The sequence below is a fragment of the Mirounga leonina genome, unplaced genomic scaffold (assembly GCF_011800145.1).
Source record: "Mirounga leonina isolate KUSES-001 unplaced genomic scaffold, KU_Mleo_1.0 Mir_127, whole genome shotgun sequence".
NCBI lineage: Eukaryota > Metazoa > Chordata > Mammalia > Carnivora > Phocidae > Mirounga > Mirounga leonina.
This window is the reverse complement of record NW_023270316.1, coordinates 68,030,892-68,058,711: the sequence shown is the minus strand read 5'-3', so window position 1 is coordinate 68,058,711 and position 27,820 is coordinate 68,030,892.

Sequence of the window (27,820 nt, the reverse complement as noted above, 5' to 3'; positions counted from 1 at the left end):
CCTTGTGACCTGGTTATGGTGTAAGGTGATTTCAGAGTGGTAGAATCCCAAGGTGAGACAATAGCAGAAAAAGTTGTTGAAGGTTAAAACAAGGCTCAAATTGTAATGGGTCTTGTGTACCCTAAAATGTTTCAATATTATGTTAGGCCACAGGGAGCCACCACGAGTCTTCAAGCTGTGGATGACATGATTGGCAAAGCTTTGTTTTTTAGGAAAGTGATCATGGAAGAGGCAAAGGGGGTGTCTTAGGTCAGAGGTTAAGAAGCAACCTCTGGATTTTCTCTTGGTCATATAAAAGGACACACTAAGTGCTTTGTAAGTATGTGCTGGTAAAATAGATTATTAGCATGGCCTGAAGAATTCAGTCATCTACTGAATAAAGACAACATTTGGAAAGCAGCTTAGGTCCACTCTTGGTTAATATATTTATAAGGTTACCAACTGGTTTTATAAGATTAAGAAATGAAAGAGTTGAAATGATGGACCATTATCAGACTGGAAATAAAATGGGAAGATGGATGAAATACGAAAGATGAGACATGAGTCAGGGCACGCTCACTGTGCTGGCGACGTTTTGTTCATTTTGAAGAAAAGATTTGGTAAAACGAGTGACAGATTCTTCCCTCATTTTTTCCCATTCTACGAATTCAGTCCTGACGTAAATAAGTGAGGGTTCAGAAACCACTTTTCCCCAGATTAAGCCTGAACCTGTGCAATATGTCTAGCCCAGGAGATGGCTCCAGGCCCATAACTAGCAGTAAGCTACCACTCTTCATAACCAATATGAGACCGCAGGCCCTGACTTAGTAGTGGAGAAAGAGACATTTCTGGTCAAGACTAAAACATTTACTATGAAGTACATAACAACATCAAAAAAATCAATCTGACATTTTCCCAAAGGTTTGGATGAATTGCCTTCTCAAAGAAGGGGGAGGGAGCAGCCTCCAGGGGCATCTCTAATGTTTCCCCTCCTGTCTCTTCATTCACCTGTCTGGCCTCAGTGAGGACAGACTGACCCTCCGTGAAAGGCAGTCTCAGACTGTATCTCTGCCTCACAAGTGTTTCATGCTTCAGTATAAGTGTTCCCTTATTCTGTTCCATTTTAGGTCTGTGATTAATTTTAGTTTTACGTATATGCAACTTAAAGCCTAATTATTTTTAATGACTGTCTCAAAAACTGTTGAAAATTTAAAAAAATTTCTGGTACTGGTACTGGATTTGTAATCCCATTGTAAAGGATATAAAATTGGGTAAAATGTACAAAATAATTGCTTTTATCATGCTGAGGTAACTGGTACTGGATTTGTAATCCCATTGTAAAGGATACAAAATTCGGCAAAATGTGCAAAATAATTGTTTCAGACATTATAAAAGAGATGGCATAGGACTGTGATCCCCGAGAGAAGGTAAATAGATAAGGTGAGCCCTAAAATTTCCTCGGCTTTCTGTCTGGAAGCACTTTCTGAATTAAGGCACAAAGAGGCAGAACACCAGCAAAACACAACAGTCGTATTAAATCGAGGAGACGAAGATAAGAATTCAGGGAAGCTGAAATGACTGGAATTTACAGAACAGAGAATCAGAGAGAAGGGAGTTACACAGACAAAAAACTATAGGAATCTGCATAGGGGTCCTTGAGTCTGTTGCAAAATACTAAACTGAGATGCATAAGAATAAACTCCATGAAGCCATAAAAGAACAACCAGGAGCTTAATTATGAGTGACAATTCTCCACTGGTTGTTCACATTTCCAGATACCTTGCAACCAGAGGTACTGCCTGCATTTCTTCTGGACTTTTTTTCCCCCCACAGATTATATAGCAAACTGCCTTGGAAGATAGAGATACTGTCTCTCTCAGGAACAAAGGGCAGACAAACTTTATTTCACGTTATAAAAGATTCCAGTTCCCTAAACTCAGGGTTCCCCTCCTTTACCACACTGTACTGCATGTGCAGATACTGCCCTGTCGAAACTGGGGCTCAGGAAGCTAGTGCAAATACTGAGACTCTCGCATCAGCTCCTCCCATGAGTAAGAAAGTTCTTTGTCTCTGACCCAGGAATCACATCTTGACATCCTTGAAACTATGGCAGACTAAGTTGTTATCTTGCAAGAAGGGTAAAAGCTCAGACCTTTCATAGTTTTGGACCATTTTAGTGATAAACATAGCAAATTGTTGACCAAATTGTATGGTCAACCGGGCGAAAAAGTGGTTCTCCCCTTTATTGCCTGATATTGAGAAGGATTTAGGAGGTGGTTATGGGCTGAGTACTAGAAAGTAGACTCACGATAACTCCTCTGATTGTTCCTGACTCTCCTTTGAGGAGGAGGGGGGATGTTCCTCACCAGCTTTGCAGTCAGCTTCAGGTCTGTCCTATTGTAACAATTAGTCATCATATTCATCCTGGTACAATTTGATATCCGTATGGAAAAAAATTAACCTTGAAATTTACAACATTCACAAAATTGATTTAAAAAACAGCTAAAGCTATAAAACTTTTAGAAGGCAAGATAAAATAAAATCATCAAGATTTTGATGGTAGGAAAATGATCCTTAGGATACAGAAACATAGACTGTATGAAATTTAGTTGAATTTCATCATTAAATAAAACACATTGTTAAGAAAATGAAAACCAATCCCTCAAGTGGAAAAATATTTATGATACATATATCCAAAGATTCATATCCAGAATATGTAAAGAACTACTCATCTCATTAGTTAAAAAGACAAGAATCCAATTTAAAATGGACAAATGATTTGAATAAGCACTTCACAAAAGAAGGTATGCGAACTGTCACTAAGCACATTAAAAGATGCTCAGTATCATTACTACCAGGAAAATGCAAATTAAAATCACAATGAAATACTACTGTGCACAAGTATTAGTTATGATGTGCAGCAATTAAAACTCTTACACACTGCTGGATAGGATGTAAAATAGCACAAGCACTCTAGAAAGTACTCTGGTAGTTTTCTTAGACGCTTAACCATTTAACTCAGCAGTTCCATTCCTTGGTATTTACCCAGGAGAGATGCAAACATATGTCTTTGCAAAGACTTTTATGTGAATGTTCATAGCAGATTTATTTATTTTTTTTAATTTTATTCTTATGTTAATCCCCATACATTACATCATTAGTTTTAGATGAAGTGTTCCATGATTCATTGTTTGTGCACAACACCCAGTGCTCCATGCAGAATGTGCCCTCCTCAATACCCACCACCAGGTTAACCCATCCTCCCACCCCCCTCCCCTCTAGAACCCTCAGTTTGTTTTTCAGAGTCTACCGTCTCTCATGGTTCGTCTACCCCTCCGATTTCCCCCGCTTCATTCTTCCCCTCCCGCTACCTTCTTCTTCTTCTTCATTTTTTTTTTTCTTAACATATATTGCATTATTTGTTTCAGAGGTACAGATCTGAGATTCATTCATAATAGTCCCAAACTAGAAACTCAAAAGTCCATTGAGGGGTGAATGGATAAACAAGTTGCAGTTATCCACAGAAGGAAATACTTGTCAAAAAATAAAAAGGAATGGACTTCTGATAGATGGAAAAACACAGTGGAGTCTCCAGAATGTTATGTGAATGTAAAAAAGCAAGAACTAAGAGAAGGGCACATTCTATATGGTTTTACTTGTATAAAATTCTTGAATAAGTATAATGAATTACAGTGGAAGAAAGCAGATCATTGATTGTCTGGGGCTGCAACTGGGGGGCAATAACTGCAAAGTGGCACAAGGCAAATTTTAGGATGATGGCTCTTCTTGATTGTGATGGTGATTATATGAGAGATATATTTGTCAAAGCTCATCAAGCTGTAAGCTTAAAATGGGTGCATTTCAGTATAAATAAATAATACTTTAATAAAGTTGATTTAAAAAGAAATGACCCAGAGGCAACATTAAAATAGTTCCGACTGGCAAACGTTGACAGTGTAAGCATCAAAAGGAGAATGATGGCTATGGATCCTTAAAATACAACAAATGTGTAAAAAGGCATCATTCCATAATTACATGCATGTGCACACACACACACACACATCAAAGACCAGAATTTAATTCTATTTTTTCTCTCTTTTTTTTGAAAGATTTAATTTATTTGAGAGAGAGAGAGTGAGCACGAGCAGGGGGTGGGCAGAGGGGCTGAGGGAGAGAGAGAGAATGCAGACTCTCCGCTGAGCAAGGAGCCCAACACTGGGCTCAATCCCACAACCCTGAGATCATGACCTGAGCCAAAATCAAGAGTTGGACACTTAACCGACTGAGCTACCCAGGCGCCCCTAATTCTATTTTCATAAACATCTTTTCTGTGAGTAGTAACTGTTCTGAAACTAGAAATCCTAAGACAGGATTGCACTTTTAGATCTCAGGCTTGCTTGGTTTTGAATTACTAATTTAAGAAATATTTTTGTAATATTTTCTAAGAAAAACTTGGATGGAATTTTGAAAACCCAAATTACAGTAGGCACTTGTCTTGAGAATGCCTTGAGAATGTACTTTGTAGATTTCCAACTACGGGGACATTGACTGACATATGCCCCAGCTGTCACACTCTGAAATGCACCGCTTCATTTGTACTGAAGCCATGATTCCCATAGGCTGCTCCTAGTTAATGACTGATTGCAGCAGACCTACTAAGGCAGCTTGCTCCTGAGAGCCATAGGTCTTTTTCCAGAAGGCCAATTTTGGCTCAAGAACACCCCAGTGGCCTTGATGAACTTTCGTTAGACTTCATGGAGGTCAAAAACACTGTCACCTAACTTGCCTTCCTTTCTCTCCTTTACTAGGAGTCAGATTTGCATCACAGTTGGATGAATCTCCAATCCTATCCCAGCTCCCTCCCCATTTTTCTTCATAGGCCTTCACCTCAATACAATCCTTGCAAATTTCATATCATTTTGATGTTGATTTCTTGGAGAACCTGAACAACTACATAGTCTAATATTTGATTATCTTTCAGAGCAATAGAGGTCCACTGATGGCTTTTACGCTTTTATATTTATACCTATTAAATTCCGTCTTGTTGGTTTAAGGTCCATTATTCCAACACATTAAAATATTTGTGAATCACAATTCTATAATCTTTTACTATATTTCCCAGCTTTGTAACATCAAAGATTGGTGAGTATTTATATGTCTTTTTCAAGTTGTGATTAGAAATATTAAACTGGAATAGCCAAATGACAGATCTTTTTGATCATGTGATCAAAATCTATAATAGGCTTGATAGTACAGAGAAGTCCATGTTCTCATAAATTGAATAAATATTAGAGAATTATAGGAATTGTAAATTATATGTAGCTAGAGGGTGGATAGCACCCTTACAATCAAATTGTACACCTCCTCCTACAATATTTTGCACACGTGTTTATAATCACAGTTTGCTTTAGAAACAAGCTGTATAGTTCTTTTGCTCTGATATTAGAGTGGGAACCACAGCACAAAAATTTCAGCTCTCAAAACATCAAGACGTATCTTCTAAATGAAATAACTTATAAAAGCAATGTAATTGGATTCCCTTAAATAGGGATTTGTTGGTTTGCCACATTACGTATTGTGATAGTTCAAAAAAAAAAAATACTTGGTTATAATAATGGCAAATTTCATTTGTGTGTAGACTTAGGAATGATTATGTGGGAGTTATGGATTTTCCAAACTAATTGTTTCAAAAATATTTTGGGTGAAGGCCAACGGAATGCCTGGTAAGTAAGCAAGAGAATAAATTACTCTAAAAATTCTTTTTCATCATGGATATCCATGCTAATATTAAAAATAATTTTGGCACTACATACTTAAGGGAGACTTAAGAGGTAGTATATACTTCTTGCATTAGCTCATAGAATTCAGGGGTTTTTTGATAAGAAATCAAATAGGCCAGAAATAGATATTTCATGATAAATATTGTGATTAATAAGAGGATGAACCTAGACATGACTTCAAATATGTGCCCCAACATGACACCATTAGAGAGCACTATCACTGTATGAATAGTCGTCTTGCCTAAGGTTGTTATCTCTTAATAAATCTTTGGTCCAACTGGGTACCAAACTACAGGATAAAGACTATTATTTTCTACTCTATACTTTTAGAACTCATGAACATAGACAGTATTTCATAAAGGGAACCAAAACACCATTAACCTTCATTTACTATAAGGAAAGGAAATCGTACCAGCTCAGTGGTTCAATTTTCCCCATAAATCTTGGTTAAAACTTTTATCCTTTTTTTCCCTTGGATTCTTCTATTACTCTAAGTGCTATTAATAGGAACATTCTATTACACGTTTCTCTTTAGACCTCTTGAACATAAGCAAACTTTCATCTTTAATGAGTTTGACAGCTAGTGTTATTGATGATCAGTAATATGCAAAGAAGCTGATGATCATTGGTTTTTTGTAACTGAAATAAATAATAATGAGATATGTTTTTCATAGATAGTGGGAAAAATGTCTCAATGGCCACTGGAATACAGATAAAGGAGCTATGGTACTATAAAGGACATCTTGAAAAGAAGCAGATTCAAAGAGAACAAAGAAGGAACTGGATTATCTGCTGACATAAATCTTTTCTTAACTATATTATATCCTACTGAAGTCTTTTTTTTTTTAAGGCAAGAGTCCAAAAAGGATGTGTTTTGCCACAAACAAGGAAGATCAAAGTAACATGCTGTTCTGTTATTCAACTTAAAAAGAGAGCGCGATATTAACAGAAGAAATCACGGACCATAAGCAGAAATGGTATAATGATCTTATACAGGAGTGAGTATTTCTGATGTTTACAGTGCATGAGTAGTGACTTGGGACTAGGTAGTGATCCGGAGAGAGAATCTAAGATATGTCCCTTAAGCTACCTAAAGGCATGACTAAGAACAAGTCACTCTAAACAGTAAAGTAAGACCTAGAGCTAGGAAAACACCAAACGTGGGCACCGAGTTAGAATTGGACATTTTGTGAAATAACAAAGCATGTTCTCTCACCAGACAGAAATGTGAGAAGGAAATGTCACACCCTGCTGAGGGGAGGGAATATGTCAAAATCACCTCTGGGACTTTTTCAAGTTACATTTGCCTCAAAGAAGTTGTGACAACTCCTCCCGACCCCACCACCACTGCATACAATCCTACCTCCTCCTTAAGCATTAGTACCCATATGAGCCACTGTTACTGACAAGTGGGTTATCATATCACTTGGGTCGCGTAGGGCAGAAAGTAAGCTGAGAACCACCATCTCAGTGAGTTTACTTCTGGTCATACTTTGTGTGACCATTCATGTTGTGGGGAGGGCTCCCAGCTCTGCCTGGAAGAGAGAAGACTGTGAATATGCAGAAGACAGTCCCACCTCTTCATCAAACCTCCTTATTCTCCACATGCAAGGGTGCTCATGCAGCAAATACTCATTGTGTTCACACTGCTCAGAATACTACCATAGAGGCCAGAGAAGACACAATCTCTGCTCTGAGAATTGTTGAAAGCTCTGTAATTTCCACATCCTGGTACTTATCTAAATATGGTCCTCCTTGTAAGGCATTTGCTGGCAGACTGACCTGGGTTTAACTCAATGGATTTAGAAATTTAATATAAGTGTTGTTAAGTAATTTGACAGCCTTCCAGTCCCATAGTTTTGTGTGCATAACAAATATTTTGAATGAATGATAAATACAGAGATGTGGGCTATGCTTTCAACTAGGTTGATAAACAATAGTTCTCATTATTCATGGTAGTTATGTCCCATAAAGTAACACTGAATTAGTGAATACTGAGCCCCTGCTTCTAGAGAAAATATGAGGTTAAGTTCTTGTCAGCCTCTGGTCAGAACATTTTCACCAACCAATCAATACATAATCTTTTTTGCATGTGTTTTCTATTTAAAGACATCTTATTTAATCTATATTGTTGATCCATTAACTTGAACTCATAGCTCACAGCACTAACCCTCATGATTGAGTGAGCTTATCTAACACACATATTTTCTCTGAAAGGCACATCACAGCCTTCTTGCACTTAGAAACACTAGGCAGCACTTTGGCACTACACATAATAGCCATTTTAAACATTAAAATCGGCAATTAAAACACAAATATGTGAAAACACGGTACTAAATAGACCATGAAAAGGAAGGACACTCGTTTACAGAAAAAGAGCTGAAACAAGAGAGTAGAACCTCTTGTTCAACCTCAGTTGGGGATATGTATCCTTGCTCTGTGCATGTCCATGAGTGACCACAAAAGTGTCTCAAGTATTAACTTTTGGGGGCAGCACATAAGTGAAATCACAAGTATTGAATCCATGAATAATGAGCATCAACCGTACATATGAATCACTTGAAGGAAATCATGGCAATCAAGCTGAATGAAGGCAATGTTGTACTAGCTTATTCTCTGAGACCACAGCTCAGAATATGGGTTCCCGTGTAATTTGAGCCAGTTACAACCATTCTCTACAACACCTACGGAATAACTTCTTACATTCTGGCTACAAAGGCCAAAGATGCCTGGTCTTTGAATCTGCTTATTCTAACTCAGATGAGCAGTGGGCTGTTCTCCATCACCCAGGCCTCCTTCCAGTTTGCTGGTAAGTCCTGTTACCATGCTCCCTTCCTATTGAGGCTATGTTCATGGTCACTCTCTCCCCGTCACAGAGAAGCCCGAGAGTTCTGTGATGCAGTTGGTGGCTAACTGTCAGGGGTAAAAAAGGCTCAAGCACCACGAGGATAGGACGCCAACAGAAATGGAACACATGCCCAGTACTGCCTGGGCTTTTTGCACTTTTGCTTTTGTTTTTATTTTGTCATCTCTCCCTATTGTGAGAGCATTTTTCTAAGCAATAGTGGGTAGAAAGAGTTTAATCATAATTGTGGAAAAATACTATTTAAATGTGTCATTTCAGGTGGAAATTATGATCTTTGTAGTGGCAGGTATTTTTATTTTATTTTTTATTTTATTTTAAATTTTTTATTGTTATGTTAATCCCCACACATTACATCATTAGTTTTTGATGTAGTGTTCCATGATTCATTGTTTGTGCATAACACCCAGTGCTCCATGCAGAACGTGCCCTCTTTAATACCCATCACCAGGCTAACCCATCCTCCCCCACCTCCCCTCTAGAACCCTCAGTTTGTTTTTCAGAGTCCATCGTCTCTCATGGTTCGTCTACCCCTCCGATTTCCCCCCCTTCATTCTTCCCCTCCTGCTATCTTCTTTTTTTTTTTTTTTCTTAACATAGATTGCATTATTTGTTTCATAGGTACAGATCTGAGATTCAACAGTCTTGCACAATTCACAGCGCTTTGGGGGTGGAGGGATGGGCTGACTGGGTGACAGACACTGGGGAGGGTATGTGCTCTGGCAGGTATTTTTAAAAGCATACAAACTACATATATTCCCCGGAGGGTCTTTAGCATCTTTATCTCTGAGCTTAAGTGAGCCTTGTTATTTCTCCACTAGGGCCCAAGGTGCAGCCAGGAGCTTCTTGGGACTGCTTGCATCTGGAGGTTGCTGGAACATTGCCTCAACTGCCTGGATGGCAGGTGGCAGTTCTTCTTGCAAAGTCATGGGAGAAAGTCATCAAATCTACAATAAAGTAAATACCCTTTAATCTTACTCTATTCTCACAAAATTTACATTATTATTTTTTTATTTAAAAATTTTAATTGTGGCAAATTATATATAACACAAAATTTACCATCTTAACTATTTCTAAGTGTAAGTTCAGTACTGTTAAGTATATTCATATTGTTGTGCAACCAATATGATGAGGAGAAACACAAAATGGGAGGGGATCACATAGCCGTGAGCAGATCATTTATCTCCAGGAAATAGGCTGAATTTTTAAGTTTAAAAAGAGCACAAAATCAACTTCATTCCAAGGGCATGTGTGGTCCTATCTTTGTCTAAGATTTTAACTACTTTAAAGAAATAGGTAGAAGTAGCCCAAGTATCCATTGGCAGGCAAATGGATAATCACAATGTGGTATATACATTCAGCTTTAAAAATGAAGGAAGTTGCGAGACACATGTTAGAATATGGATGAAACTTGGGGACGTTATGTCAAGTGAAATAAGCCAGAAACAAAAAGACAAACACTGTATGATTCCACTCATATGAGATACCAAGAGTAGTCAAATTCATAGCAACAAAAAGTAGAATGGTGGTTGCCAGGGGCTGGGAAGGAATGAAAAAGGAGAGCTGTTGCTTAATGGGTACAGAGTTTTCCAAGTTGAAATATTTCTAGAGATTGGTCGTGCAATAATATGAGGGCACAGAGATGTCAAGTAACTTACTCAAGGTCACCTAGCAGGTATGGCATGGAACCACGGTGCAAATTCAAACAGTGTGGTGCCAGAATCTTAACCATTATACCATGAGTGAAAGAATAAAGAGGACGACCCTTGAATTACAAAATGAGAGCAAAGAGGTTGCAAGTTTTCTCCTTCCCATTATGCATCACAATGGTCTTGTTCAGTGAATTATAGATTCTATGGGGCAGAGGATGGAATAAGCAAATTTTTCTATTGCCTTTTCTCCTCTGTTGGCGGACAAAAGCCCTGGCACACGAAGTTATGTTTTTCTCCACTCTGAGTATCAGAGCTTGGGCAGTGGAAGTAAGCAGAGTACCTGCCTAACTAAATACTGTCAAATTTGTTTGAGAACATGGCAGGTCACACTAACATCCTTCTGGGAATAAGATTTAGTCATTTCTATTTACCAGTCTTAACTGGAAGTTCAAATACCTTACAAAGAAAGGGAGACACTCCATAATTTCAGCTTCCCTTTATGTTATACACAAATGTCAACCCTGAGCCATAGTTTTCCCCAGCACATCTTCCTTATAGTTTAATTTTTCCCCATTTTTCTCATTTAGTGTCCTCTTTTTTCTGTCTTCACTGCTCTGTGTCCTTCACCATGTAGTGTATATTTGATACAGCATCTCAAAATTCCTCTAATGCCACTTCAGTTGAACTTGAAAAATACTGAGGTGATTACTAATTTATTGTTGTCTTCTCCTAAGTGCTTAATGCAAGCTTAATAAAAATCAATAGCTATTTATGCCTCTCCATTGTAGGAATATGCTTGTGATATATGACTAGGTGAGGCAGTTGTCGGGTGATTTATTGGAAGTCTCCTAAGATAATCTACTACCTCCATTTTATTGGTGTCATGGAAGATGTTAATGGTCAAATAAATAGAATAAGTAGAATAAGTAGGGAGCAGATGGAGAAGAGCAGGTGCTATACAACCTCTTCTTCAAAAGTCATGTTGAGAGCAAAGAGGCTAATATGTAGAATGGGGACATCTTGCCTGATCTGAATAACATCTCAAGAGAATTAGAATTAGGATGCTAAATGCATTTCCAACCAAAAGGCCAAGGTTACAAACTTTTGCAGCCATCAGGCTTTATCTCCTACTCCCAAAATCACTTATTTCTGTTAACAAAGAAGGACTTGTCACCTGCAGCACCCACCCAGAATGCTTGGCTTCCTACCTTCTCTGTGTTGGAGAAGAGCCTTACCTTACAAAAGGGGACCCCTTGTGAGAGTTGGTTAAAACCAACTGCCTACATTAAAATAGAACTAGACTCGGGACGCCTGGGTGGCTCAGTTGGTTAAGCGACTGCCTTCGGCTCAGGTCATGATCCTGGAGTCCCGGGATCGAGTCCCGCATCGGGCTCTCTGCTCGGCGGGGAGTCTGCTTCTCCCTCTGACCCTCCCCCCTCTCATGCTCTATCTCATTCTCTCTCTCAAATAAATAAATAAAAAGAAAAAAAAATAAAATAGAACTAGACTCTTTCAACAAAATAATTTCAACTTTGTCTTTTCAAGTATCCTCACAGTGTGGTAAAATGCAGTCATGAACTGCCCTGCGTGCTCATCCTTTTCTAGATCCACACAAAACACTTCAGTCCTCTGGCAGAGAGCCTCCATAGTCTGTGCTCAATATGGGACAGTGCAGGAGGTGATAACTTCCAACCCCAACCCAAAACATCAGCAGGACATGTGTCACCAGCTCGAGGAAGAATGTGGTTCATTTTCTTCACAACTTCTAGAAATTTGACATTTCTTCCTAACCATGCCTCCCCCAATCCAGCTGCTCTGAGTATCAAAATCGTCTCAAATGTGTTTAGTGTTTAACAAAGTTTTTTTTTTAATTTTTATTGTTATGTTAATCCCCATACATTACATCATTAGTTTTAGATGTAGTGTTCCATGATTCATTAACAAAGTTTTTAAAAAGAGAAGCTCTTTAATTTGCTAGTCCTACCTCTACAATATCTTTGGCTCCATCTATTTCATGGTAATATCTCTGACTTGAAATATTTGAATTCCTCTGAATATTGGAACAAAGCAAGATGCAAGATTTATTATATCATTGGTATAACATTAGAATTTATTAGAAATAACATATGTTAATTAACAATCACAGCTTTTTAATTACCTTTAGAAAATTCCCTAACAGAGCTAGTTTCCGTCAGTGGAAATAGGAACCATTCTCCAGAATAAAAGGCATAAATATGACAGATAGCAAGCAAACAAAGACTGTTTCTACCCCCCTTGGTATATTTCTCCCCCTTTCCTTTCTTATTTGCCAGAAGTGGACTGATCACTTGAGATTCCATGCTTTTAACTGGGATTTAAGCTCTTGTCCACTCTCCAGAGACACCCACCCTCCTCAAATGTATTTCTGCTGTTGACTTCTGTTTGATCCTTCTAAGGCCTGGGCATCCTGGCAGGTTGCTCCACTGTGCACTTCAGCAATGTCTAGGTTGATGTTTTGCAAGAGCACAGCGAAGGTGGGAAGAGTCTCCCAATCAGAAACAAGCTAACAGAGTTCTTGACTTTAGCAGGCATAGAAAGAAATAGATTTCTTTGGAAAGAATATTTTTTAAAAATAAAGAAGTACTGTATGAGTGTCTGATAAAGAATCATCATTTTGATCATTCTCTTTATTCTTTACTCAGTTTATTTTTTAAACCAGCCTCATTGATGCTTTGAAACTCCTTGGTTCAATTTTGCATTTTGCATTGTTGTAGGTGTCTTACAGAGCAATTGGCAAATGGTTGAGGTCATTCCATGGGCCCCTGTATGCCTGAAGACGCCACCTGTATGGTCAGCTTCACTTCAGAATCTTCAGGCTTCACTAGAAGAACAGATGCATACATCCAACATTTGATTCTCAGCAAAATTTTGTCACCAAATGATAATACCCTTCATGCAGTTTTGTAAGTACAGAGACTCATTGGAGGTCATCTGAGGACTCTGAAAATCTTTGGAAAAAATCTCCAATGGGAGAGGGTAACAATGAGGATAATAATGAATGCCAAGGATCAACAGATATGTTTCTTCTGCTAGGCTTCCAATGGGCAAGTGAGCTTTACCAATGGATCCTGAAGAAATAACTTCATCACAAGGCTTAGTTCTGAATTTCTAAGCACACACTCGTTTTCCTAAAGGATCGTTCCCTTTGGGAATGCTGACTGAAAGTAGAAGTCTGGAAAAATCTGCACTAAACCCAACATTCAAGTACTTCCCCATTAAGCATAAAGGGGAAATTGAGCAAGAGCACTGAAGGAGGCAGGCAAACTGGCTTCTTGGCCTACCACGAATCACTCATGCGTGATGGTTAAGTCTGAGCATCTAGTCAGGGTTTCCATTTCCTCCCTCATAGGGTGAAAAGGTTGGACTAATTATCTCTAATCTATTTTCCACCTTTAGTATTCTTTGAATCTAAATGATAATGATGATCAATGAAACTAATTATTTTTCTGAGGCTATCAATTATACATTTGGATCTCTAAGAAGGAAATAGAGAAAGGCACATTACAGATCTTGTTTTTTGACACTATTTTCTTGATTTCCTACAATTGCTCTGGTACACTATGTTCAATTAATAATTTTATTTACTATAATTAGAATTTCTAATATATCATAAAATCCACAGGCAAACATTACACTAAGAATGTTCCTACATGAAACAAAAACCACTAGTTTATTAAGTAAAACAAATTATATGGCACTGTGTAAAATAAAACCAACAAGCCTACAGTTTGATTTTCCCATTTATGTGGAAGCTTATAGAAATAATACTGGAGTACTGTAATACAAATTAGAATCATAATATTTAATATTAAAAAACAATATTCTAACATTCTCTCTTAATAGATTAGATAATCTATAGAGAGGGTGCATCTGATTGGTTTTGACCATGCAGAACTCTCTACACACAAATCTATGACAACAAATTTGAAAATGTTCAAGAATGAATGATTTATTAAGAAAATGAAAATTGCCAAATGACCCACAACAAAAGAAAAGTTAAACAGAACATTTGCTATAAAACAGAAGGAAAAGGTGAGTGAATATCCCTCAAGTTCTGGTTAATTATAAAACAAGATCATTGCAATGGTATTTAAATTAAGTTTTATCATGAAAAAGTTAGAAATAACCCTAATTTATATTATATAATCAGGATAACTTTATACTAAAGATAGCTCAATATATAGAAAATTGGAATTAATCCCAATTATGATACGTACAAGATTCTGAAATTAAAAAATTAGCAAATATCCAGCAATATAAGGGGCGCCCGGGTGGCTCAGTTGGTTAAGTGACTGCCTTCAGCTCAGGTCATGATCCTGGAGTCCCGGGATCGAGTCCCACAGAGGGCTTCCTGCTCAGCAGGGAGTCTCCTTCTCCCTCTGACCCTCCTCCCTCTCATGCTCTCTGTCTCTCATTCTCTCTCTCTCAAATAAATAAAATCTTAAAAAAAAAATCCAGCAATATATTAAAATAGTAATACCCTACATTAAAAAAAAAAAAAGAAAACAAAGGAAAGCATATAAAAACAAGAAGAAAACATGAGTGAATTACATTATAACCTAGGTGTGGGGAAAGTTACCTTCCTACCTTTGACTCAAGTCCAGGGGCAATATGAAAAGATTGATAAATTCAACCCAAAGAAAGCAAAATATCACAAATAAAACAAACCTCTGTATAGCAAAACTGTAGAAGCAAAGGTAAAAGACCAATGACAAACCAGGAGAAAATATTGGCAATGTGTATAAAGGCTAATATTCCCAAATATGTATAAAACTTTCAAAATTTGAGGGTAGAAAAAGATAAACAAATGACAGGAAAATGGGCAAAGCACATGAACAACAATTCACACACAAAACACAAAACGGCCATTATACATATGACAGGATGCTCATCTTCACTCATAATAAGAGAAATCTAAATTTAAAGTATACTAAAATATCATTTTAACCTACCAAACTGGCAAAATTAAAAGCCTGATATTATATTAAATGGTGAGGCTAAGGGAAACAAGCACTTTGATATATTGCTGGTGTGACTGCAAACAGATGTAAGCTTTTTGGCCAAGCAATCACACTTCTAGAATTCATCCTTTACATATCCTTGCAATATGAAAATACAAATGTGTAAGATTATGCTTTTCAGCATTATTTGTATTTGCAAAATGTTGGAAACTATCTAAAGGCTCAGACATAGGAGACAGGTTGGTAAAACCATGGTCCATGCATACGAGGGAGTGCAATGCAACTATTTAAAAAAATAAAGAATCTTCTTTAATTGATAAGGAGTATTCCCCAGGATATACTGTTAAGTGATACAAGAAAAATGCAAAAAAGAATAAACAGAAGGCTAACTTCTGTGGGAAAAAAAGAAGAAATAAGAAAGTATACATGTATTTGCTTAGGTTATCAAAAACAAAAAATGAGTTAACCAGAGTGTAAATGATAAAGTAAATGGGGCAAAATGTCTTAAAAATGATAAAATGTTAAAAATTGGTTAAGTTTGGGTAATGGTTATATAGGTAAATTGAGTCAAAGAGCATACAGGGTTTTTTTGGAGTATTTTTACAAATTTCTTGTAAGCTGGAAATTATTTCAAAAAGAATGTTAATATTAACATAATAATCATAATATACTATGACCAGTGAAATCACTTCTAGGAATGCAGGAATGATTTGAACTAAAAAAAAAAAAGAAATAAATACTTTAATACACATGAAAAGGTCATTTCATTAAATAAGATTATGCAGCCATTACATAAAAATTCTAAGTAAAATAATGGTAATAAAAATAATTAAAATTTGATAAAAACTATCAAAACTTAACAGGAAATTCATTCAAAAAATGAAACACATTTAAGCCATTTCAGTCAAATCAGGATATAGTCAGGGATTTCTGCTATCAGAAATTGCAATTAAGACAGAAAAATAAAATAGTATAAATATTAGGGAGAAAGATAAAATTAGTTATTTTCCCGCAAGATACTAATTACTGTAGGTTTTATTTGCCTGAAAGAGTGAAAGATTTTAGTTTCAATAAACCAAATGGACTGAAGATTTTAGGTTTAATTGAACCAAACCAGGCCCTACTCAGAGCAAGTAGTTACTGGATAAAAAAGAACAGATACTCAGAGAAAACATTTGCAAAGTGGACATATCATGCTGTTGATTATGATAATAATAAGCCTGATAGAAGAAATTGTAAACATTTCCAACTATATAAAAATTATAAAAAATCATATGCAAAATTAAAAGAATCATATTAAAAAATCAGAAGCGGGGTCAATAGACAATTTATATATTTGAAAAAAATGATTTATAAGGCAGATGACACATAAAGGGTCTATAACTTCAGAGTTCTTACAAATTGATGGTTAAAAAAGACTAATAACCCAATGGGAGAAAAGCATAATAGCTATGATGGGAGAAATAACAGAGAACTGATTTTAAATAGTCAATAAATATATGAAAATATGGAATAAAGACAACATAAAGTAAGATATCACTTTGTGCTTCTATTACTGGAAAAAATACAATAAGGTCAATAATAACTATTGTTAATAGAAATGTGGGAGAAAGGGTTTATAAATATATTGCTGGTGGAAAGGTGAACTGATAAAGTGATGTGGTAATAGCTACTATAATTTAAAATACACATCCTACGACCTCACTCCTTGGAATCTATACCTTAGAAATAAATACAGTAATATGTTAGGATACAGGTACTAATATAAAAATTGCAGTATTTTCTTAGTGGCAATATTCACCAGTAGGGGAATAGCTGAACTGTGGCACATTCACAACAGGGAATACTGTACAGAATGTAAAATGAAAGAAAGAAAGAAAGAAAACTGCTTCCTGCAAGAGAGAGTAGATACACATTCCCTAATTTATCCTGCTAAATACAACTGATAACTCTGGACATTATATATAAAACAAATACAAGCAGCTTCTGAAAGGCAGAAGGAAGACCAGCTAAGGACCTCAGGACCTAAATGTAGTTAATTCCCTGGGGTTTTCTTTATGCCTCACTTTTCCCAGACTGCTGGAAAAGCTGGTAACCTGGAAACACCATTGGGTGCAGACCAAAAAAGGCCCAACAAAAGCCAGCTCTCTCTAGCCAAAGAAGCATGAAAGGGAGAGCCTAGTTAGACAGGAAATTTTAGAAAATAATTACTCTACTGCAGCCAAACAGCACAGGAAAAAACAAAACAAAACAAAACTGTGTCCCCTCCACCCCCCAAATCAGCAAAGGCTAAACAAGGACACCTACCCTCACCAGACTTTAATAAGGTACCCAACACTCCCTGCCAGGGATGGTGTCAGAAGAGGCAGAGTAGGTAGGGAGTTTAGATTTTCATCATCACTTGTCAGTAATAATGTGCCTTGTGTCTCTTCCCCACCCCACAGGGTGGTGTTGGAAGAGACCCAGAGGAGAGTAGGCACTTTTACTACTGCCCATTGGTAAGGAGGGTACTCACATGCCATGGTGTTAGTAGAGGCTAGCTGGGAGCAGTAGCAAAGCATTCTTACCACTCCCAGCCAGGAATGGATTAGTAGAGGCCTAGTGGAGAGCCAGAACTTCTATCCTTATCCAGAAATAATAAGGAGCCACCTCTCAACCCCACCCCCAGGTGTCAATGAAGGCCAAATGAAGAATCTGGATTTCTATGCCCACTAAGCTATAACAAGGTGCCCCCCACCTTTCCTAGTTTGAGCAGTGTCTGAAGAAGCCAGCTAAAACAGAGGGTTTAAATAAGATGCAGGGTTTCATAATTTAATACCCCAAATGTCCATATTTTGACTGAAATTCACTTGTCATACCAAGATCCAGGAAGATCTCACACTGAGTGAGAGACAATCAACAGATGCCAACAATGAGATGACAGAAAGAATTATTTTACAAAGATTTTAAAGCAGTTACTATAAAAATGCTTCAAAAAGGAATTACAAATAAGCTTAAAACAAATAGAATATAGAGAACTTCAACAAAGGGATAGAAACTCTCCACAAAGAAATAGTATGAGGGTTGCTGGAGTGGTGGGGGGTGGGAGGGATGGGGTGGCTGGGTGATAGACACTGGGGAGGGTATATGCTATGGTGAGTGCTGTGCATTGTGCAAGACTGTTGAATCACAGATCTGTACCTCTGAAACAAATAATATATGTTAAAAAAAAAAAAAGAAGATGGCAGGACGGGAAGAATGAAGGGGGGGAATCGGAGGGGGAGATGAACCATGAGAGACGATGGACTCTGAAAAACAAACTGAGGGTTCTAGAGGGGAGGGGAGTGGGAGGATGGGTTAGCCTGGTGATGGGTATTAAAGAGGGCACGTTCTGCACGGAGCACTAGGTGTTATAGGCAAACAATGAATCATGGAACACTACATCAAAAACTAATGATGTAATGTATGGTGATTAACATAAAAATAAAAAAAAAGAAATAGTATAATGTAGAGCCAAATGTAAATTTTAGAACTGACGAACACAACAACTGAAATAGAAAACTAAATAGATGGACTTTACAGTAGGGTGGAGTGGACTGAGGAAAAGAAACTGTAGTGAACACTACGTGAATGGCAAAACAGAAAAATAACAATTATCCATCTAAAAACAGAGAGAATATTACTTAAAAAAAAAAAAGCCTCAGGGATCTCTCAACAAAAGCTTCAAGGGCCACCTGGGTGGCTCAGTCAGTTGGGTGTCTGCCTTCTACTCAGGTCATGATTTCAGGGTCTCAGGATCGAGCCCTACATGGGGCTCCCTGCTCAGCAGGGAGTCTGCTTCTCCCTCTCTCTCTGTTCCTCCCCCCATGCTAGTGCTCTCTCTCTCTCTCAAATAAATAAATAAATCTTAAAAAAAGAAAAAGCTCCAACATCAGAGTCCTGGAAGGATAGAAGAAAGAGGGTAGAATTGAAAAAATACTAAAAAAAAAAAAATTGCTGAAAACCCCCCAAATTTGGAAGACATAAATCTATAGGTTCAAGAAGCTAAGTAAACCCCAAAATCAAAGAAATCTATACCAAGAGTGAAAACTAAAAGAGAAGAACAAAATCTAAAAATTCAAGACAAAACAAAAATCTTGAAAGCAGTGAAAAAAGAAGAAAGGACTTCTTATCTTAGGGAAACAGCAATTCAAATGACATCTTATTTCCCATTAGAAATCATGGAGTCCAGAAAAAAAATGACATCACATTTTTTAAGTGTGGAAAAAAAAAAACTGTCAACCTAGAATCCTATATCCAGTATAAGTATTCCTCAGAAATGAAGAGAAATCAAGACATTTTCAAACAAAGGAGAAGTAAGAGAACTTGTTGCTGGCAGACGTACCCGAAAACAATAGCTAAAGGAAGTTCTCTAAACAAAAGCAAAACAATAAAAGAAGGAAGGAAGAACATGGTAAGCAAAAATAAGGGTAATTACAATAGGCTTTCCTTCTCTTCTTAAATCTTCTCAATTATATTGATAGTTGAAGCAAAAATTGTGCCACTGTCCGATGTGGTTGCAAATGTATATTGAGAGAATATTTAAGACAATTATATTTCAAATGGGGGAGAGTAAAGGGATGCATTGGGAGGTAAGTATTTTATGATTTATTTGAACCAGTAAAATAACACCAGCAAACTGTGAGAAGTTATGTATAGGTGATATAGTAACTAAAGCAATGATTAAAAAGGCTATCCAAGAAGATACACTCAAAAACACTAAGATAAAAATAAAATTCTAAAATTGTTTAAGTAACACATAATAAGGCAGGAAAAAGAAAATAGAAATGAAAAACACAGAAGTTAGAAAACAAAATTTAAAATGGCACAATTAAGACCTAACACATTAATAGTTATATTAAATGTAAATGGTCTAAGTGTATCAATTAAAAGACAGAAATTGGCAGAATTAAGTGGCAGAAACTCACTTCAAATATGACATGAGCAATTTGAAAATAAAAGAATAAAAAAGATATATTATGCAAACATTAATCAAAAAAGCAGGAGTAGCCATATTAATATCAAATAAAATATGATACAGTGTAAAGAAAACTACCAGAGAGAGAGGGACATTAAATGGATATAAAAGAGTAAATTCACCAATCAGTGTAGTAATCCTAAACAAGTATGTGCCAACAAACAGAGCTTCAAAATATGTGAAGCAAACTCTAATAGAACTGAAAGGAGAAATAAATGTGTAATTATAGCTGGAGACTTTAACACCTCTTTCCCAACAATTGATAGAACAACTGTATAGAAAATCAGCAAGGGTATGGAATCACTCAATGACAGCATCGACTAATATGGTACAATCAACATTTCACCCAAATAGCAACAGAAAACATATTCTTTTCAAGTGCTCATATGACATATACCAAGAGAGATCATAGCCTGCACCATAAAACAAGCCTCAACAAATTTTTAACAATTGAAATAATACAGAATATGTTCTCTGACCACAATGAAATCAAACTAAAAATCAATAGCAGACAGTAAACAGAAATTTTCAAATACTTGGAAACTAAACAATACACTTGTAAACAATCCATGGGTCAAAGAGGAAGTCTCAAGGGAAAGAAAACTGCATTAACTAAATGAAAATGATAATACAATGTATCAAAATTTGGGGGACACAGCTAATGGTGAGGGGCTGTATATTTGTAGCATTACATGTATATTACAGAAGAGGAAATATCTCAAGTCAGTAATCTAAGATCATATCTCTGAATCTGGAAAAAATGGGGCAAAATCAACCCAAAGTAAGGAGAAGAAAGGAAATAAAAATAAGAGCAGCAATCAATGAAATTGAAAACAAAAAAAAACCAAAGAAAACCAATAAAGTCTGGTTCTTTGAAAAGATCATTAAATTTAACAATCTGCATCAAAATTAAAAACTCTTTCTCTGTGACACTCATGTGGAGAGGATTAAGAGCACACTATAGACTAAGAGAAAATATTTTCAAACCACATATCTGACAAAAGACTAGTATCTAGAGTATATAGGGAATTCTCAAAACTCCACAATGAAAAAAGGAAATAGCAAAATCCATGAAAACTCATTTCACCAAAGAGTATATACAGATGATAAATAAGTATATGAAAAAATTTCAACATTGTTAACCATTAAGGATATATGTACTTAAAGCCACAATGAGATATATTACAACACACCTATCAAAATGGCTTTAAAACAAAACAAAGCAAAAACAAAAAACTGAAGCCAGCAAATGCTAATGAGGATATGCAGAGAAACCCTATCACTCATACATTACTGGTGGGAGTACAAAATGATACAGCCACTCTCAAAAGCATTTTGGAAGTTTCTTTAAAAATCCAAACATGGAACTACTGTACAACCCAGCAATTGTCCTCCTGGGCATTTATTCAGAAAAACAAAAACTTATGGTCACATAAAAACCTGTATATGAATATTTATAGCAGCATTATTCATGATATATAGTAAATCCATATCATGAAGTGCTACTCAACAACACAAAGAAATGAACTATTGACACACAAACAACCTGGATAAATCTCCAGGAATTATGATGAGTGAATAGAGTCAAGCCAAGACGTTACATACTGTTGAATTCCATTTATATAACATTCTTGAAATGACAAAATTATAGAAAAAATTAAAAACTTACTGGTTGCCAGAGATGAAGGAGGGTGGTGTTGAGAGGGAAATGGGTGTAGTTATAAAAAGAACATTAGTGACCTTTGTAGTGATGGAAATATTTTCTATTTTGACTCTATCAATGTCAAATATCCTGGTTGTGATAGTGTACCATTGTTTTGCAAGATGTTACCATTGGGGGAAACTGGAGAAAGGGTACATGGAAGCTCTCTATGTTATTTCTTACAACTGTATGTGAATCTATAATTATCTCAAAATAAAAAGTTTAATTTAAAAATTTTTTTTAAAGGAATGTAAGTATGAAAGAAAGAGGGGGGAAGGAACAAAGCAAAGAAAGGTAATTTCTTTCTCTATCTCTCTCTTCCTTTCTATGCCAATTGACTTGATTAGAGTTTGAATGACAAAGTTTTGAATGAGAAGAAAAAACGGTGCACGAAAGAAGCATAGTATGACTTCATTTTTGTTAGACAATGACACAAACCATTAAATAAAAAAGTCCGAAAAGAAACACATCCAGTTCTCAACAAAGGTTATCTTATGTGGGTGAAGCAGAGAGGGCGCTATGGGGGAAGGTAAGGAAAAAGGGATTACTAAAATGCAACTAAAAAAAAGAAGACAGAAAAAGTTTACTGAGAGTATACATATGTATGTGGGTAATATGCATAAAAAATTAGAGCAAGATAGCTAGAATTAGACCTTTGTGATCTATGAGTATGCCTATACTATATTAAGAAGACAAGTTTTATAGTAGTGTATTATTTTGCTTCTATTTCATATAGATCAAACAAAGCACCCAACTTCTAGGTATGAATGTTGGGGTACCAACGTCTGCAAAGACAGCTAACAATAAGCCCACCCATCTCTTTTGTGGTAGTTTGTTATGCAGCAATAGACACCTGAGACATGTTTATAGGTACGTAAATGTTTTTAAAAGAAAAGAGAATATTTGAACAAAAACTTACCTATCAAAAGTGGTTGCTTAGCAGTGGCAATGGGAATGGAAGGGGAGATGATTAACTGTTACTTTATATGTCTTTATATTGTTTCACTACAATTTGAAAAAATCAGTTAGAGAAAAAATTTACAAGGAGAAATAAAAATGTTCTATGTTCTGTTTTCTTGTTGGAACCGGCCTTTGGAGAAATGCCCACTCTCATTTTATTGTTATTTTCTATTTGCTGTGCATTCCATAGTCCTCAGTTTCAGACATTTGTGTATAATGTTGGCTTCATAAACACATTTATAAATCAATTATCTTTAAAAATAAGGGCCAAAAGCATATGCATTGAAAGTGGCTGTGGATTGGCAACTGAAACATTCTTAATCTTCTTTAAATACGCTATAAAAACTAAGCGAGAGATAGGCGTTAGCAAAATTGATTTTAAAATATTCTCAGTAATGCAGTCTATAAGCTACATTAGAAAAGTGCATTAGCTCACAGAACATTTTATCAGCTTGTAAAATTGTCACCAGCTTCTCTGTTCTGAACAGTGATACAGCAATGATAAGTCTGCAGGAAATTTATCAGAAGCATGAAAGAAAATAATGTTTTTGCTGTGGGTTGCAGTTTCCATTTTTATTAACTTTTATATTTATTGGATACTTGATTTCTTTAGGATCTTCCTGGACTTCTGATAGGCTCTAAATTCCTGGCCAAGGCCATTTTCATTAATTCAATTCAACAGATTTATATCTACAGTGTCTACTATGTGCTCAAGACACTGTGCCAGGTGCTTGGAGAAAGAGAACGAGAGTCTTAAAAAAAGCAGAGGAATTGTCAATAGGAGATAATGATCTAGTATGAAAAGTAAAACATTTAAAAAGACTAAATAATATGCAGGGGGTAAAGCCATAAAAACTAGACAAAGTATATTCCATTTGACCTGCTCTTAAGGATAGCAAGAGTTTGGCAGGCAGACAAGATCTGGAGCTAATATTCCAGACAGAGTGGAAGGATGTGGAGAAGCAGGGAAGTGTGAAGAGCATGATGTGACTGAGGAAGAAAATGTAGTTTGAAAAGGATGAGTGGATCTGATTGGTAGGGTGTGGAAAAGATGGAGGCAGCATAATACTGAAATCAAATACACAAGCTCTTTTTCAATAAGGGTGTCAATTCAGGGCAGGAAAGGATACTCTTTTCAACAAACGATGCTGGAACAACTGGACATCCACGTGCAAAGAACAAAGTCAGACTCCCTCCTTAGACCACACACAAAATTAATTCCAAGTGATCACAGACCTAAATGTAAGTGCTAACACTACAAGAATTTTATTTTATTTTATTTTTTATTTATTTTATTTTTTTAAAAAGATTTTATTTATTTATTCATGAGAGACAGAGAGAGAGAGAGAGAGAGAGAGAGAAGCAGGCTCCCAAGGAGCAGGGAGCTCAATGCGGGACTCAATCCCAGGACCCTGGGATCATGACCTGAGCCGAAGGCAGACGCTTAACCATCTGAGCCACCCAGGCGCCCAACACTACAAGAATTTTATAAGGAAACATAGGAGTAAATTTTCATGAACTAGGTTTGGTTAGGAAAGGGTTACTTACATACAACATCAAAAACGTAAGTAAAAAAGGGAAAAATTGATACATTTCAATTTATCAAATTTTAAAAAGTTTGTACTTCAAAGGACATCATTAGGAAAGTGAAAAATAGAATGGGAGAAAATATTTGCAAATCATGTATCTGATAAGGGCTTGTATACGATATATTTTAAAACTCCTACCATTCAACACTTTTAGTTTTTTTTAAGATTTTATTTATTTGACAGAGAGACAGCACAAGCAGGGGGAGCAGCAAGCAGAGGGAGAAGTAGGCTCCCCACTGAGCAGGGAGCCCAATATGGGACTCAATCCCAGGACCTTAGGATCATAACCTGAGCCGAAGGCAGCCACTTAACCGACTGAGCCACCTAGCCGCCCCCATCCAACACTTTTAAAAAGACAATTCAATTTTAAAATGGCCTTTATAAATCTTAAAAAAAAAAAAAAAAAAAGATTTAACAGACATTTCTTCCAGGAAGATAGATACATGACCAATAAACATGTGGAAAATGTTCAACATCATCAGTAGTTGGGGAAATGCAAATCAAAACCAAAATGAGATACTGCTACTTCATACCCACTAGGATGACTATAATAAAAAAGACAGATAATATGTTGGTGAGGAAGTGGAGAAATTCTCGTTCATTGTTGCTGGGAACTTAAACTGGTGCATTCTACCACTTTGGAAAACAGTTTGGCAGTTCCTTAAAAAGTTTAACACAGAATTACTATATGACCCAGCAATTCCAAATAGGTACCTAAGAGAAATAAAAACATATGTTCACACAAAAATGTGTAAATGAATATTCTTAATAACATTAGTTATGATAGTCAACAAGTGGGAAGAATCCAGTGTTCATACACTGATGAATAAACTTAATGTAATATACCCATACAATGGAATATTTTGTACAAATAAATAGAAGTGAAGTACTGATACATGCCACAATATGTATGAACCTTAAAAGCATTATGGTGAGAGAGTAACCAGTCACAAAGGACCACAGAGCATATGATCCCATTTATATGAAATATCCAGAATAGGCAAATCCAGAGACAAAAAGTAGATTAGTGGTGGCCAGGGGCTAGAGGGTGGGATTGAGGTGGAAGTGGGGGAGTGACTGCTAATGGCTGTGGGGTTTCTTTCTGGGGTGATGAAAATGTTCTCAAATTGACTTTGGTGGTGGTTGTACAATTCTGTGAATATACGAAAAACTACTGAATTATACACTGTAAGTGGGTGAATTGTGTGGCACATAAATTGTATCTCAATAAAGCTCTTTAAAAAAAATCCTAGGTTGTCCTAAAAAACAAAATAAAAAACATACAGACTCTAGAGTCAGACAACTAGGTTGGAATCTGTAGTCTCCCACTCACCAGTTATGAAGCTCAGAGCAATTTGCTTTATCTCCGCTTTACCCAATTTCTTCATCTGTAAATGAATGATTAATTCCAGCTGAGCTCTCAAGGGAAATTTTCACCGAGATGGAATTTGGGCTGGGTCAAAAATAGCGTTTTGTTAGATTATGAGATAAAGACCTTAAAAGGAACTAACACTTTCAAGAGCACCTAATGTGTGCCAAGTTCTGCACTAAACATTCTATGTATATCACTGCAGTTCATTCCTCCTGCTTTGTACTTAAGGAAAAAAGTGATGCTGAGAGTGAAGTGGTCAAGTGACCAAGTAGGGGTTCAACTGCAGGTTCAGGGTCTCCTGCATGGGGCCTGAGTAAGCCCTTGAGGAGGGAAGTGTCTTGATCAGAGGGAGGGAGTGAAGTGAGGTCTGTCTGGTAGTGCAGGAGGGGGTGGGGCGGGAAGTGACAGTTAGCCTGCTTAGGAATTTGATGGCCAGACAAGGTTTCTGGATTTCACCCTGTGGGTAATAGGGAGCACAGAAGTGCTTATCAAAAAAGGCCATAAGCAGTAGGGATGTGGATATATTTTTATATGTAAAAATCTAAATTTATCTTGCACATTATATAGCTCAGATGTACCTTTCAGAAACCTTCTAATGTTACTCAAAATAGACACAGTCTGACAAGCTCGCCTTTAGTGAATTTTCCAGAGGAGAAACTGGTTTGCTTCCACAATTTAAAGATGACTTTAAAGATAAATTAAAATCCTATCAGAGTCTGAGAATTTGTTAATTTGATCTGCTGATTGTTATCAAACGACAGACTGATTTTGATGTGAGTTTTAGAGCTAAGAATAGATAATAGAGCCTTTAAATCTCATTAAAACCCTCAAGAGATGAATAAAAACTGTTAGTCTCACCTTATTCAAGAGCTCAGTGAAAAGGAAAACCACCGTATATGTAATTATTCAAATGGAATAGCTGATATGTATTGTATACTCATTTATCCTATGGTGGGCTTTGAGATTTTTTTTGTTTTCTGGTCTTTGGGTTTTTGACTAGTACTGTCAGCAGCATGAAGCCTTGCCTATGCCTCCTAGTTGGAAAGAGATTCGTCCAAAGCCATCAAGAAGCAGAGTGTCCTGCAAGCATTTGACGTGTCTAGGGACTGGCAAAGCTGGTACCCCAAGGTCAGCACCATGCAGCTGAAGGAACGGGTAGCAAAAGTGCACTCGGGCCCATTCTAGGTGGTAACCCAACCTCAAGTCATGTTGCTAGCTTAGTGCACCTGCACGGGAAGTCCCAAATGCAAGGCTGCTCTTCCTCTCTAAGCCAGCACTTCTCAATGGAGATCCTACATCTACTAGTATGGATGCCCTTGGGAAAAAAGTGAGGTGAGTGCATTTTTTGTTTACTTCAACGGTGGGGAACTTCTGCTAGAATTTAGTGAGCATCCCGAAAAAAAACATAGGACAAGACTGCACAGTGAAGAATTGCTCTGCATTTAACATGAGTTCCAAATCTCCTGCCACCTATTACCTGAGCTTCTCTGAAACTAAACCCTAATTCCATTTTAGACACAGATGAAATAGTTTTGACACGATTTTAATACACACTGAATTTTCCAGCAATTAAACTACCATGTAAATTGTGGGAAGACTGATATTGAGTCTTATTTAACCTTATTTTAAAATGCTAAATATGACCATTTATATTTAAACAATTTACTTTTTAGTTACTTAGGCTTTCAACACTGTTCTCATACACAACTTACACAATTTCTTGTAGTAGAGTTTCTTTTTCTAATCCCTCCTCGATATTCTGTTGCTTATGGAAGGAAGTTATCTGTAGTGTCTTTTTAAATATGAGACTGAGTGTATGCATTGACACATGGTGGAATTTCAAGAAAGGAGATAGGTTTTTGGTGATACTTTGTTCTGTGCAAATAAATAAAGGAAAACTCATCTAAAATGGAGTCAAGGGCACCTG